This window comes from Oncorhynchus keta, chromosome 34 (assembly GCF_023373465.1).
Source record: "Oncorhynchus keta strain PuntledgeMale-10-30-2019 chromosome 34, Oket_V2, whole genome shotgun sequence".
NCBI lineage: Eukaryota > Metazoa > Chordata > Actinopteri > Salmoniformes > Salmonidae > Oncorhynchus > Oncorhynchus keta.
Window position 1 is genome coordinate 12,426,114 of NC_068454.1, and position 12,701 is coordinate 12,438,814.

At 43.5% G+C, this 12,701-nt stretch overlaps 1 protein-coding gene across 1 annotated transcript in view; it reads left to right on the forward strand.

Annotated features, from left to right (window-relative positions):
• Positions 1–264: 264 nt before the first annotated feature.
• LOC118366594 (beta-galactoside alpha-2,6-sialyltransferase 2-like) overlaps positions 265–12,701 on the forward strand; it is a 102,835-nt gene continuing 90,398 nt past the window's right edge. The window contains exons 1-2 of the mRNA XM_052493165.1: positions 265–430; positions 745–986. The gene's annotated coding sequence lies outside the window, so the exon portion shown is untranslated. The remainder of the gene's footprint in view (positions 431–744; positions 987–12,701) is intronic.

The window sequence follows — 12,701 nt, forward strand, 5'->3', positions numbered from 1 at the left end:
GAAAACCTTCATGAAAGGTATCAGCTAGAAAGAAGTAAATTAATCCACAAATGCAATTATTTACATTTACATTTAAGTCATTTAGCAGACGCTCTTATCCAGAGCGACTTACAAATTGGTGCATACACCTTATGACATCCAGTGGAACAGCCATTATAATTTTACATATATCTTAAATGAACATGTTTTCATTAATTTGATAATGTAAGCTTGAATCTCATTCAAAAACAGTATTGGACATGTACCAGGAAGTGCTGGTTTCAGGCTGGGTTTCTGTACAGCACGTTGTGACATCAGCTGATGTAAATTTTATTGATTGATTGAAGTAGGCGGGACTTTCATAGGGTGTTATGCCAGCTGGTGGAGGGTCAGTGAACTGAGCTGCTTAACTAGAGATAATTGTTGGTTAAGAATTATAAGGAACAGACAAGTAAGTCATTCATAGGTTATTGCTGTGTACTTTCATACCATTCCACTATATATTTTCATAATAAATACCAGGTCATTTAAAGTCAAGTGCTACCTTAAGATTACACAATTGTTTTCCAAGTTGGCAGACATGGTCATGGGAACCATTGTGCTTAAAATATGAATTAACTACTTGTAGTATTAATAGTGTTACTAAATTCACAGTACACCACAGTTAAATATATGACCTAATCTAAATGTGCTCCTGTCCATTCCCCTCTCCTTTCTACTCCTTTCTAATTCTGCCATGCTATTTCCGTTTCTCCTGTCTCCCAGTAACATGGACGCCTAGTCAGTACTTCCCCAGCTTGGTGAGACTGGTGGCCATTTTGGCTCATTATTGTCTGAAGGAGGGCCAGCCCTGGCAGTCTGGAACTTGGGAACACACAGTGGTTTGAAGCCACCAGAGGACAAGTCAAATTACATGGTGGTGTTTCCACACCCACTAAGCAAAACTGGTGGCTTCTCTGGCTGACACCGAGTGCGAACAGGCCTCCTTTGAGTGTTTTGGTGTGTGTGTGAGTACATTATCATGTGTGTGTTTGAGTGTAAACTGTATTTGTACGGATACCCTCCACTGTGTTGTGGTGCTGTTGTTTTCAAAGTGTGTGTAGTGACCCTAATCATTTGTTTCAAGTGTGAATGTCATGATATACACTGTGTACTTATGATCATGTACAGCATGTGGAGGTGTGTTGTTGCCTTGAATTCTGCAGAGCATTGCGACGGGATGGTGGGTTTTTAATGCTCCCTTCTGATTCCAAATACAACTATTTCTACTATTTCCAGCTTACCTAATATTGTTCAGACCCAAGCAGTGAATCAGAATGCTGTATGTTAGGTAACCTTGAGATTCCAGAAAGGCATCTAAAATGTATTATACTGTAACTATGTGGTATATTTCCTTGACCTTGGTTGATGTTATCAATGGTATTTAATGAAAGACCTCTGCACCTTTTGCAACAGTATAATAACTTGGCCCAAACTCTCCATGCGTTCAGCTCTGTGGAACTGAAGGTCATCCGATTGAGGCAGAATTATTGTCCTCTCAAAATACATATTTTCCTCCATCCCTCTGTTGATGTCTGTTACCTTATCTCTTGTCCCTTTTGCGTACCGATATCAAGAAGCCCTCGTCCAAGGAACAGCAGACTGAAAGTAAAATTCCTGTCAATTCCTGTTGATTCCATTACTATCTGGCCATTCTACATTCTGATGCTCATTGTGATGTTTTCTCCTCACACTCAAGTGTTTAAAGTTCCCTGCTGCCCCCTCCTCTGGTAATTGGACCAGTACAGTGAAAATACTTGTACAAATGTCTCTAGGTAACTCAACTATGTGTTGTATGTGTAGCACATGGGGATGTGTGAAACCTACTCCTCAACTCGAAGTGTCACCTACTACTTACGCCACTGAATAGCTAGCTTTTTGGATGGCGCTGCCTGGGAAGATGCTTCAGGAGGGTGGTCACCTGTACTGGCAAGGAAGAGGTCCTGGGTGTGAGCTGAATTAGGAGGAAGTGGTCCCCACTAAGCAAGCAGCTTGACATCCTTTAAATCAAATCAAATGTTATTGGTCACATACACATGGTTAGCAGGTATTATTGTGAGTGTAGGGAAATGCTTGGTTTCAAAAGTAACACTGTTGGAGAACATGTTGTTACACTTTTAATTGTATTTATTTAAACTTGATTTAACTAAGCAAGTCAGTTAAGAACAAATTCTTATTTACAATGACGGTCTACCCTGGCCAAACTGTAACCCGGACAACGCTGGCAGGTTGATGTTGTGCTAGGGAAGTGTCATCCACGTCATGGGGTGGTACTGTAGCAGATGTGTTGTGTGCCACACTCAAAAAAGGGTTCCATAAGGGTTCTTTGGCTGTCCTCATAGGAGAACACTTTGAATAACCTTTTTTGGTTCCATGTAGAACCCTTTTGGGTTGCATGTAGAACCCCCTTTAGAAGGAGTTCTAACTGGAACCAAAAGGGTTTTAAGGTTCTAGATATAACCTTTTTTCCAAGAGTGTAGCGATTGTGTTGGGAGCTGACCAGGGTGAATTTCATCCTTGGAGGGTTAGGGGAGTTGGCGAGTGTGTTGGGAGCTGACCAGGGTGAATTTCATCCTTGGAGGGTGAGGGGAGTTGGCGAGTGTGTTGGGAGCTGACCAGGGTGAATTTCATCCTTGGAGGGTTAGGGGAGTTGGCGAGTGTGTTGGGAGCTGACCAGGGTGAATTTCATCCTTGGAGGGTTAGGGGAGTTGGCGAGTGTGTTGGGAGCTGACCAGGGTGAATTTCATCCTTGGAGGGTTAGGGGAGTTGGCGAGTGTGTTGGGAGCTGACCAGGGTGAATTTCATCCTGGAGGGTTAGGGGAGTTGATGTGTGTTGGGAGCTGACCAGGGTGACTTTCATCCTGGAGGGTTAGGGGAGTTGGCGAGTGTGTTGGGAGCTGACCAGGGTGAATACCCTCCTGGAGGGTTAGGGGAGTTGGCGAGTGTGTTGGGAGCTGACCAGGGTGAATACCCTCCTGGAGGGCTTGGGGAGTTGGCTTATGTGTTGGGAGCTGACCAGGGTGAATACCCTCCTGGAGGGCTTGGGGAGTTGGCGTGTGTGTTGGGAGCTGACCAGGGTGAATACCCTCCTGGAGGGCTTGGGGAGTTGGCGTGTGTGTTGGGAGCTGACCAGGGTGAATACCCTCCTGGAGGGATTGGGGAGTTGGCGAGTGTGTTGGGAGCTGACCAGGGTGAATACCCTCCTGGAGGGCTTGGGGAGTTGGCGAGTGTGTTGGGAGCTGACCAGGGTGAATACCCTCCTGGAGGGCTTGGGGAGTTGGCGTGTGTGTTGGGAGCTGACCAGGGTGAATATCCTCCTGGAGGTTTAGGAGAGTTGGCGAGTGTGTTGGGAGCTGACCAGGGTGAATATCCTCCTGGAGGGTTAGGGGAGTTGGCGCGTGTGTTGGGAGCTGACAAGGGTGAATATCCTCCTGGAGGGTTAGGGGAGTTGACCAGGGTGAATTTCCTCCTGGGGGGGTTAGGGGAGTTGGCGAGTGTGTTTGAAGCTACTGTTTGAAGCTAGCAAGTTTGATTGGCTCTGAGGAGTGTATTCTCCTCTCATGAGTGAGCTTCTCCATGCTCTCCGCTACTCTGCAATCAGCCTCCATTGTTTTTGTGATCTGCAGGTGCTGATAGGCTCTGAGGGGAGCCAGGCATGACGAGTGGCACAGTGCTCACTTAGGGTAAGGAGATCCAGGAATAGCAAGTTGAAAAATTAAACAAACTAACTGACCAGATGACCAGTGACCAGATGAGAGGTTGGTGGTGGCTTCTCTATTAAAGCTGCTATATCACTTTTTGGGGTGACCAGACCAAATTCACATAATGTGTGCTATAGATATGTCATTCTGATTAAAAGCAAGTCTAAAAAGTGGTAGATCTGTTCTACATGCGCTATTTCTATGCTTCCCGTACCTAAATGTTTGTTGTTGCTTCTTTTACCTTCAGTTTTGTACACCTGCTTCAAACAGCTGACAATACTTTTGGTTATGGAACATATATTTCACAGTGGTTTAGATGGTAAAATGATTCCATACACTATACATGCTTGTTTTTGTCACAAACGGAAATTAGGCGAACTATTACGTCACGGCTGTTGGAAGAAGAGGACCAAGGTGCAGCGTGGTCAGCGTACATATTCCCTTTTATTAGGTGATGGCGCCGACAAAACAATACCAAACAACCGTGAAGGTTAAGTGCCATAAACAAAGTTACTTCCCACAAAGACAGGTGGGAAAGGGCTACCTAAGTATGGTTCTCAATCAGAGACAACGATAGACAGCTGTCCCTGATTGAGAACCCTACCCGGCCAAAACATAGATAACAAAACATAGAATGCCCACCCCAAATCACACCATGACCAAACCAAATAGAGACATTAAAAGGCTCTCTAAGGTCAGGGCGTGACATATTATTATATTAGAATTGTACCAACCAGGAAGTGGTGATTTCTGCACGGTTGATCTTTAAATATCTGCATTAAATGAAGGATGTACGGTCAAACGAGATGTAAGAGGGCAGCAGTCTCCTGACAACTGGGTATTTATGTTTGAGGCGAGAAAGAAGATAAAGAGGGAGGGATGAGTGAAAAAAGGAGAGCGAGAAATCAGGTCTTAATGCGCTCAACACACACTAATCCTCTAAGGAAGGCTTTGCATTAGTCCACTGCCAAACACTCGGATGTGTCCTTCAAAAGAACGACCGAAATATAAAGGGATGAGAACAATAAGAGGGAAATATTAGGAAGGACTAGGAGTGCAGGATGGGAGAGAGCGATAAAAGAGAGTGATATGAAAATTGTCATCAACTGTATTTGAAGTCAAAAAAGGCTACCATGAGACTAACATCACCTGTCACAACTAGTGAAAGTGCACTGCAGTGTTATGGCAAATAACACAGAAAACAACTTGGGTCTAACTTTGAACTTTTGTCATAAAAGGATTTTGTTGTTAGAAGTTCTGTATGAGCGACGCTATATGATTCATTCGACAGCATCATGTTTCCTTTATGATGGATCCACCCCCCTGTAAAGTGCTAATGTTCTTACCGAGGCTGTTTGCATTAACTGACTGTTAAAATCTCTTTGACATGTTGCTCCGAGAGCAACTTCTGCTCTGCTCTGCGTAGTGGCTACAGTAGGAGTTCTGGGGATGAAAGAGACCAGATCTGCCTAGATAATACCTCAGCAATAGGACAAGTAGTGCCAAATAATCAAAGTTGCCTGTAACATATTCTTGAAAAATATATAGCTGATTTGAATAATCTCAACTCTCTTGTTTTGATTGTGGACTAGTGATGGAACTATTGTGTTGTAAATCAGAATGCTTGACTTCACACAGTCTTCCTGCACATCAGATTAGGGCTGCAGAGCCATGACAACTGTGTCACAACAGCAGAGCGAACACGGTGTGTTATATATAGATCTGAGAGGGCCTGGCTGTTGGTTTGTTTTTTTGAGTTTGGACGTGTGTGTGGTTGTGTGTGCTGTTGTACAGCTGATGAAAAATAGAGTGTGTGGCTGTGTAATATGCGGTCTGTGAGGTGTGTGTGACTGCTTCTGTTTGTACAGGATGTGACTGCATTGTTGTTGTTGTATAAGTCAAGTGTTTGTATTGAGTCTAGGCGTTTGTGCGTACATGTGTATGTATGTCTTGACTATTGACGTGTGTGTGTGTGTGTTTCGTGTGGCGTGACAGAGCTGCTAATTGCTTAGCGTCTCGCTGGTGGAGCTGCAGCAACCGATGGAGACATTCCTCACTGAGGGCCAGTGCACACACACAGACCTATCCGTCAAGCGCTCTGTCACCATGGCAACAACCTACTTCCCAGCGAGCGGCGGGCCAGCGTAACGAAGCCCTTGTCGGAGGAGTATGAGAATGACAGAGCTCTGTCAGGGGAAGGTGTTGTGGTTATTACCATCCCCACCATGTCTGGTTGTGTTAAAAGGAGTGAGGGGGAGGAGAGAAAGAGACATGAGAGAGACGCCAGTAACTGTGAAACAACTAGAAGTGAACTGGAACCATTTCTCCATTACTGTGCCTGGGTATAAGTGTGTTGTGCTTGTGTGTGAGCAATCCTGTTTGTGTAGATAGAAGTGGACGTGTCCCTGTGTGCGTGTGGTTATGCGTGTGTGTGTATGTAAGTGTATTCATGTCTGTGCAAGTGTTTTCAGGAATCAACCTTTTCCCAACTGGTTGTCAGATTGGACTGATTCTGACAGTCCTGACAGTGAGCCCAGAGCCTTATCTGTCAAACACCATGTAACCATTACAGACATTACATCCAGCTTACATCTCACCACCAGCCTGATGATGAGCAAATTACTGAGAGGGATCAGGGGAGAGAGTGTATGACAGATTTGACATGTGTGTGTGCGCGTGTGTGTGTGTGTGCGTGTGTGTGTGTGTGTGTCTGTAAAAGAGAAAAAAATATGAAAAACGTTCCAAGCTTAGCCGACTATATCCCACAGATGATGTGATGACAAGTCATTTGTTTAAGACATTAAGATCAAAATGTGTTAATCGTATTGAAATACAGACCTGTATTAGCACCTTGCCTTGATGATATGAAGAGGAGACTGTTTAATTAGATGGGTATGATGATTGATTGTGTGTTAGTGTGTGTGTGTGTGTTTGTGTCAGTGTGCATATGTATGCATACTGGTGGGGGCCTTGGTAAGGAACACCATTTTCTAATTCAGAGAGAGTAAGCGGGTAAACGACAGATGAACGGAGGAAGAGACTGTGTGAAGAACAGAGAGCTAGAGAGAACATTTTGGAGGGAAAAGAGAAGGTGACAGAGTAACCAAGGTGGCGATGACAGGAGGAAAGTCCCTAACATTCTGTGAATTGAGAAGGGGTTATATTTAAAATATGTATTTGTTTATTATTTTTTTTTTGAACCTTTATTTAACAAGGCAAGTCCGTTAAGAACAAATTCTTATTTACAATGACGGCCTACACCGGCCAAACCCGGACGACGCTGCCCCCGCCAAAAAAAGAGATTCTGAGAAAGTGTAAAGGATGCTGGGAAACCCCAGAGGGTTCAAATTTCTTGTGAAAATTGAGAGCGAGAACAGAATGCAAAGTGCGAATGATGTTGAGAGAAAAAGAAGGGAAAGGGGGAGAGAAGGGGACAGGAGTTGAAGATAAGAGAGAGAAAGTAAAGGGAGAGGGGGGTGGGTACTAATTGGTCTTTGGAGAGAGGTGAGAGAGCTAGCCACACACACAGAGGTGTAGCGTTGTGTTTACAGTCATAGCTAGTTTCCAAAGGGTTCTTGTGGCCTGAAGGTTGGTGTGTTTTCACTCTGTAATGACCGACAAAGCATTTGGCTCATTCTCTCTGTCTCTCTGATCTGTGGGAAATATGTGTCTCTAATGTGGTCATACATTTGGCAGGAGGTTAAAGTGCAGCTCAGTTGTCCATTTTGTGGACAGTGGGCGCGACACATTTGACAACTATAGTTTAAAATACGCTTTGTGGAAAGTAACAATTTTTTTAGCGGAACAGATAGTTACATTGGAGGTTACTACAACTATTTGAATACAGATCTGAGAAAGCAACTACTGATGCATCAGCTGAGATGGCATCAGAGGTTAGTAACAATCACGCCTACCTTATTGGCGGTCTATTCAAGCTGACCAGGTCTCCTCACTCATTTAGCTACTGCTTTCTGTTACTGCTACTGCTGCCACCACCTGTTAGGTTCTATGTTCCTGTCGGGGGGGTTGGTATAGAGTTTGAGAAAAGGGTATTGGAGGGTATTTTGTCCTAAAGCTCATCCAATGTATTTGGAGAATTCAATGGGTTCTGGTAGTCTTTAATAGCTGGTTCTAAGTTTAGTAAATTATTTTTTACTATTTTCTACATCATAGAATAATAGTGAAGACATCAAAACTATGAAATAACACATATGGAATCATGTAGTAACCAATAAAGATTTTAGAATCTTCAATGTAGCTACCCTTCACCTTGATGACAGCATTGCACACTCTTGGCATTCTCGCAACCAGCTTCACCTGGAATGCTTGAACAGTCTTGAAGAGTTCCCACAGAGGGTGAGCACTTGTTGGCTGCTTTTGCTTCACTCTGAGGTCCAACTCATCCCAAACCGTCTCAATTGGATTGAGGTTGTCCTGTTGAAAAACACAAGATAGTCCCACTAAGCTCAAACCACATTGGGTGGCGTATCGCTGTGGTTATCAGGAATCAAGGTAAGACCCAGATGCAGACTGTCAAAGTAACACTGTTTATTGTAGCAATAGCGGCAGGCATAGACATGCCAAAGCAGGCAGTGGTTGAAAATTCAGGGTAAGACAATGGTACAGGACGGCAGGTGGACTCAGGGTTAGGGACAGGCAGGGTTCAGTAATCCAGAGGTGGAGCAAAGGTACAGGACAGCAGGCAGGCTCAGCGTCAGGAGGGCGGGTACAGGGTCAGGACAGGCAGAGGTCAAAACTGGGAAGACTAGCAAAGAGAGGCTGGGAACAGATAGGAGCTGACAGGAAAACGCTGGTAAGCTTGAACGAACAAGACGAACTGGCAACAGACAGAAAACACAAGTATAAATACACAGGGGATAATTGAGAAGATGGGTGACACCTGGAGGGGGGTGGAGACAAGCACAAGGACAGGTGAAACAGATCAGGGGAAGAGAGTGGTAGCCATTCTGGTTAAGTGTGCTTTGATTTCTAAATAAATCACTGACAGTGTCACCAGCAAAGCACCATCACACCTCCTCCTCCATGCTACACGGTGGGAAACCACACATGAAGAGATCATCCGTTCACCTACTCTTCGTCTCACAAAGACAAAAAATTCACATTTGGACTTATCAGACCAAAGGACAGATTTCCACCGGTCTAATGTCCATTGCTCGTGTTTCTTGGCCAAGTCTCTTCTTATTATTGGTCTCCTTTAGTGGTGGTTTCTTTGTAGCAATTTGACCACGAAGGCCTGATTCACGTAGTCTCCTCTGAACAGTCGATGTTAAGATGTGTGTGTTACTTGATCTCTATGAAGCATTTATTTGGGCTGCAATTTCTGAGGCTGGTAACTCTAATGGACTTATCCTCTATATCAGAGGTAACTCTGGGTCATCCTTTCCTATGGCGGTCCTCATGAGAGCCAGTTTCATCATAGCGCAGGATGGTTTTTGCGACTGCACTCAAAAAAACGTTAAAAGTCCTTGAAATGTTCAGGATTGACTGACTTTTATGTCTTAAAGTAATGATGGTCTGTCATTTCTCTTTGCTTATATGAGCTATTTGGTCTTACTTGGTCTTTTACCAAATAGGACTATCTCCGGTATACCACCCCTAACTTATCACAACACAGCTGACTGGCTCAAATTAAGTGAGGAAAGAAATTCCAGAAATTAGTTTTTAACAAGGCACACCTGTTTATTGAAATGCATTCCAGACTACCTCATGAAGCTGGTTGAGAGAATGTCAAGAGAGTGCAAAGCTGTCATAAAGGCAAAGGGTGGCTACTTTGAAGAATCTCAAATATTAAATATATTTTGATTTGTTTAACACTTTTTTTGGGTTACTACATGATTCCATTTGGGTTATTTCATAGTGTTGATGTCTTCACTATTATTCTACAATGTAGAAAATGGTAAAAAATAAAGAAAAACCTTTGAATGAGTAGGTGTCTGTCGTAGAAATATTGAAACAAATATTTCTCAGATACCAGAGCTTGTTAATTCAAATAGACTTCATTACAAAAGTAACAAAGCCGAGCAATTCCATGTAAGAACTGATCTCTCCATTCTCAGTACTCTGCTTTTATACAGTTTCACCCTTACATAAGTCACTCCACTTCATGTAAATTCTTAATACCTTCTAGCCTTGGCCACCCCAATCCATTTCTATTCTCTGATTGGCTCAGACATTTGGGCATAGATTTTATTGGTGGCGTGACACACAGACATGCACACTCCTACTGCAGGTCTAATGGTGCCTATAACTGATTAGCTAATGTTTCTGTCCAAAGGTCTTCACAAGTTCAGGCCGACGTTGTCTATGTATGATTAACCCATGCGTATGCCCAGTAGCTTTCACAAGTCAGATATGGCCCAGACCAGTCAAGTCTGTGTTGGTCTACCTTGCTTCATCCACATGGATTCTGCTTACATTATTTTTCTGTTTTTGCATGTCTAATGATAAACTTGATGTTGTTCCAGCATTGTATATTCACATGGGTTCAGCCTTCTTTTTGCTTACACATGTCTAATAATTAATCTTATATTGACTTTACTTTCTACTTGAAAGAAAGCAGTATAGGTACTGTAAAATTACCAGAGGACTGGAGATTCTCCAACATAATCCCCCCCTGTGGAACTTTCAAAGTTTTGACTGGTACTCTGAACCAGCTTCATGAATAATGAGGAAGTTGAGGTGACTAAACTGCTTGGAGTATCCCTGGATTGTAAACTGTCATTGTGAAAACATGTTGATACAACAGTAGCTAAGATGAGAAGTCTGTCCATAATAAAGCCCTGCTCTGCCTTATTAAAAACACTATCAAAAAGGCAGGTCCCACGGGCCCTAGTTGTCACACCTGGACTACTGTTCAGTTGTGTGGTCAGGTGTCAAAAAGAGGGACTTTTACAATTAGCTCAGAACAGGGCAGCCAGGCAGGCCCTTAAATGCAAATGGAAAGCTAACATTAATGATATGCATGTCAATCTCTCATGGCTCAAAGTGGAGGAGAGATTGACCTCATCACTACATGTTTTTGTAAGAAGTGTTGACAAGCTGAATGCACCGAACTGTCTGTTTAAAATACTAGCACACAGCTCAGACACCCATACATACCCCACAAGACATACCACCAGAGGTCTCTTCACAATCTCCAAATCCAGAACAAACTATGAGAGGTGCACAGTATTACATAGAGCCATGACTACATGTAACTCTATTCCACATCAGGTAACTGATGCAGCAGTAGAATCAGACAAAAAGCAAACAAATTAAAGTACACCTTCTGCAACAGTGTGGACTGTGAAGAGACACACACACACACACAGGTACAGAAACACGCATACGCACATGGGCGCTATCACACTCACTTTGCAAACACATACATTGTGGTATTGTTGTATGGGTTATCGAGCATTTTGTGTTGTGGGTTTGTAGTGGTGTACCTTTCTCTTTGTGTCAAAGTGTTTGTGGAGAAGGTCCATGTAGTTGGTGGAATAGCGCTTTAATTCATGTCCGTTTGTGTGCCTGGGTCAGAGCGCTTTAATTAGGTTTGGTGGAAATGTCCGACAGATCTCAACTCATTAAAAGGACGAAATCGCCAACGCTCGACCTCGCTGCTTTCTCTCCCCCAACGGTGTCTTATCCAGACATTGTGTGCATCCACAAATCAACGTGAATCCACCATATCTCTCATCTGAACTATTTATTTGGGCTCCCGAGTGGCGCAGCAGTCTAAAGCACTGCATCTCAGTGCAAGAGGCGTCACTAAAGTCCCTGGTTTGAATCTGGACTGTATAACATCTGGCCATGATTGGGAGTCCCATAGGACAATTAGCCCAGTGTCATCCAGGTTTGGCCGGGGTAGGCAGTCATTGTAAATAACTAACTTGCCTAGTTAAATGTAAAATATATATAGATTGCGCTCGGGAGAGCGGGCCATCAGTTATTGTTTATAGTTATTACTGCAGAGTGCGACTTGGAGTTCTCGCTTCAAACCTATTATGTTAATATTAATGTTCAATGGTCCATCAAACTGATTGAGATTATAGATTGAATAATTGATAGCTGATTGATTTATTTGCATTATTGTTATCAGGATTATGATGAATGGTTATGATCCTAAATGACTCAATCATACTTCGTATTGTTCCTTCCGAGTGGCTCAGTGGTCTAAGGCACTGCATTGCAATCCTTGAGGTGTCACTGCAAAAGTGGGTTTGATCCATAACCGGGAGTCCCATAGGGTGGTGCATAATTGGCCCAGCTTTGTCCGGGTTAGGGGAGGGTTTGGCCCAGCTTTGTCCGGGTTAGGGGAGGGTTTGGCCGGGAGGGCTTTACTTGGCTCATTGCGCTCTAGCGACTTATGTTTTGGAGGACTTTTGACTCGACCTTTGCCTCTCCCGAGTCCTTTGGGGAGTTGCAGCGATGAGACAAGATCGTAATTGGATATCATGAAATTGGGGAGAAAAAGGGGGGTAAAATACCAACCAAAAACTAAAATAATCAATGCTTCATATTGAACTGAATTGCTGCATTAATTTATTATGTTAATGATGAGAATAATTAGTATTATGCTTTGGCTTTTGTGATTATGGATTTGATTGGATACATGTCATTCTGTTTCCTTTGTTATGCAGCACACAAACTATTCAGTAAATGGATCACTTTGTGGTTAAAGCAATTCCTGCCTCAGTCTCCTCCATTCCACACAGTCACCTGACCCGCGACCACCTGTTCACCCTCACTACTGTCAGTCATCCTACCTGTCCTGCTACGCCCACAGATTCCAAGAATCTTTCAGTTTTATTGTTATTCGTCAGGTCAAATGCTGCATGTGCCGCAGAACATGTCTACAGATCCACGTCACTCACTGTATTTAATCAATTTGAGACGGACATCAAATCTTGCCAGCAGTGGTCAGAGATTGGCTCAACCTATTAAGCATGCCTGCTGTTGCCCATGCATCAGGGTTGGGGT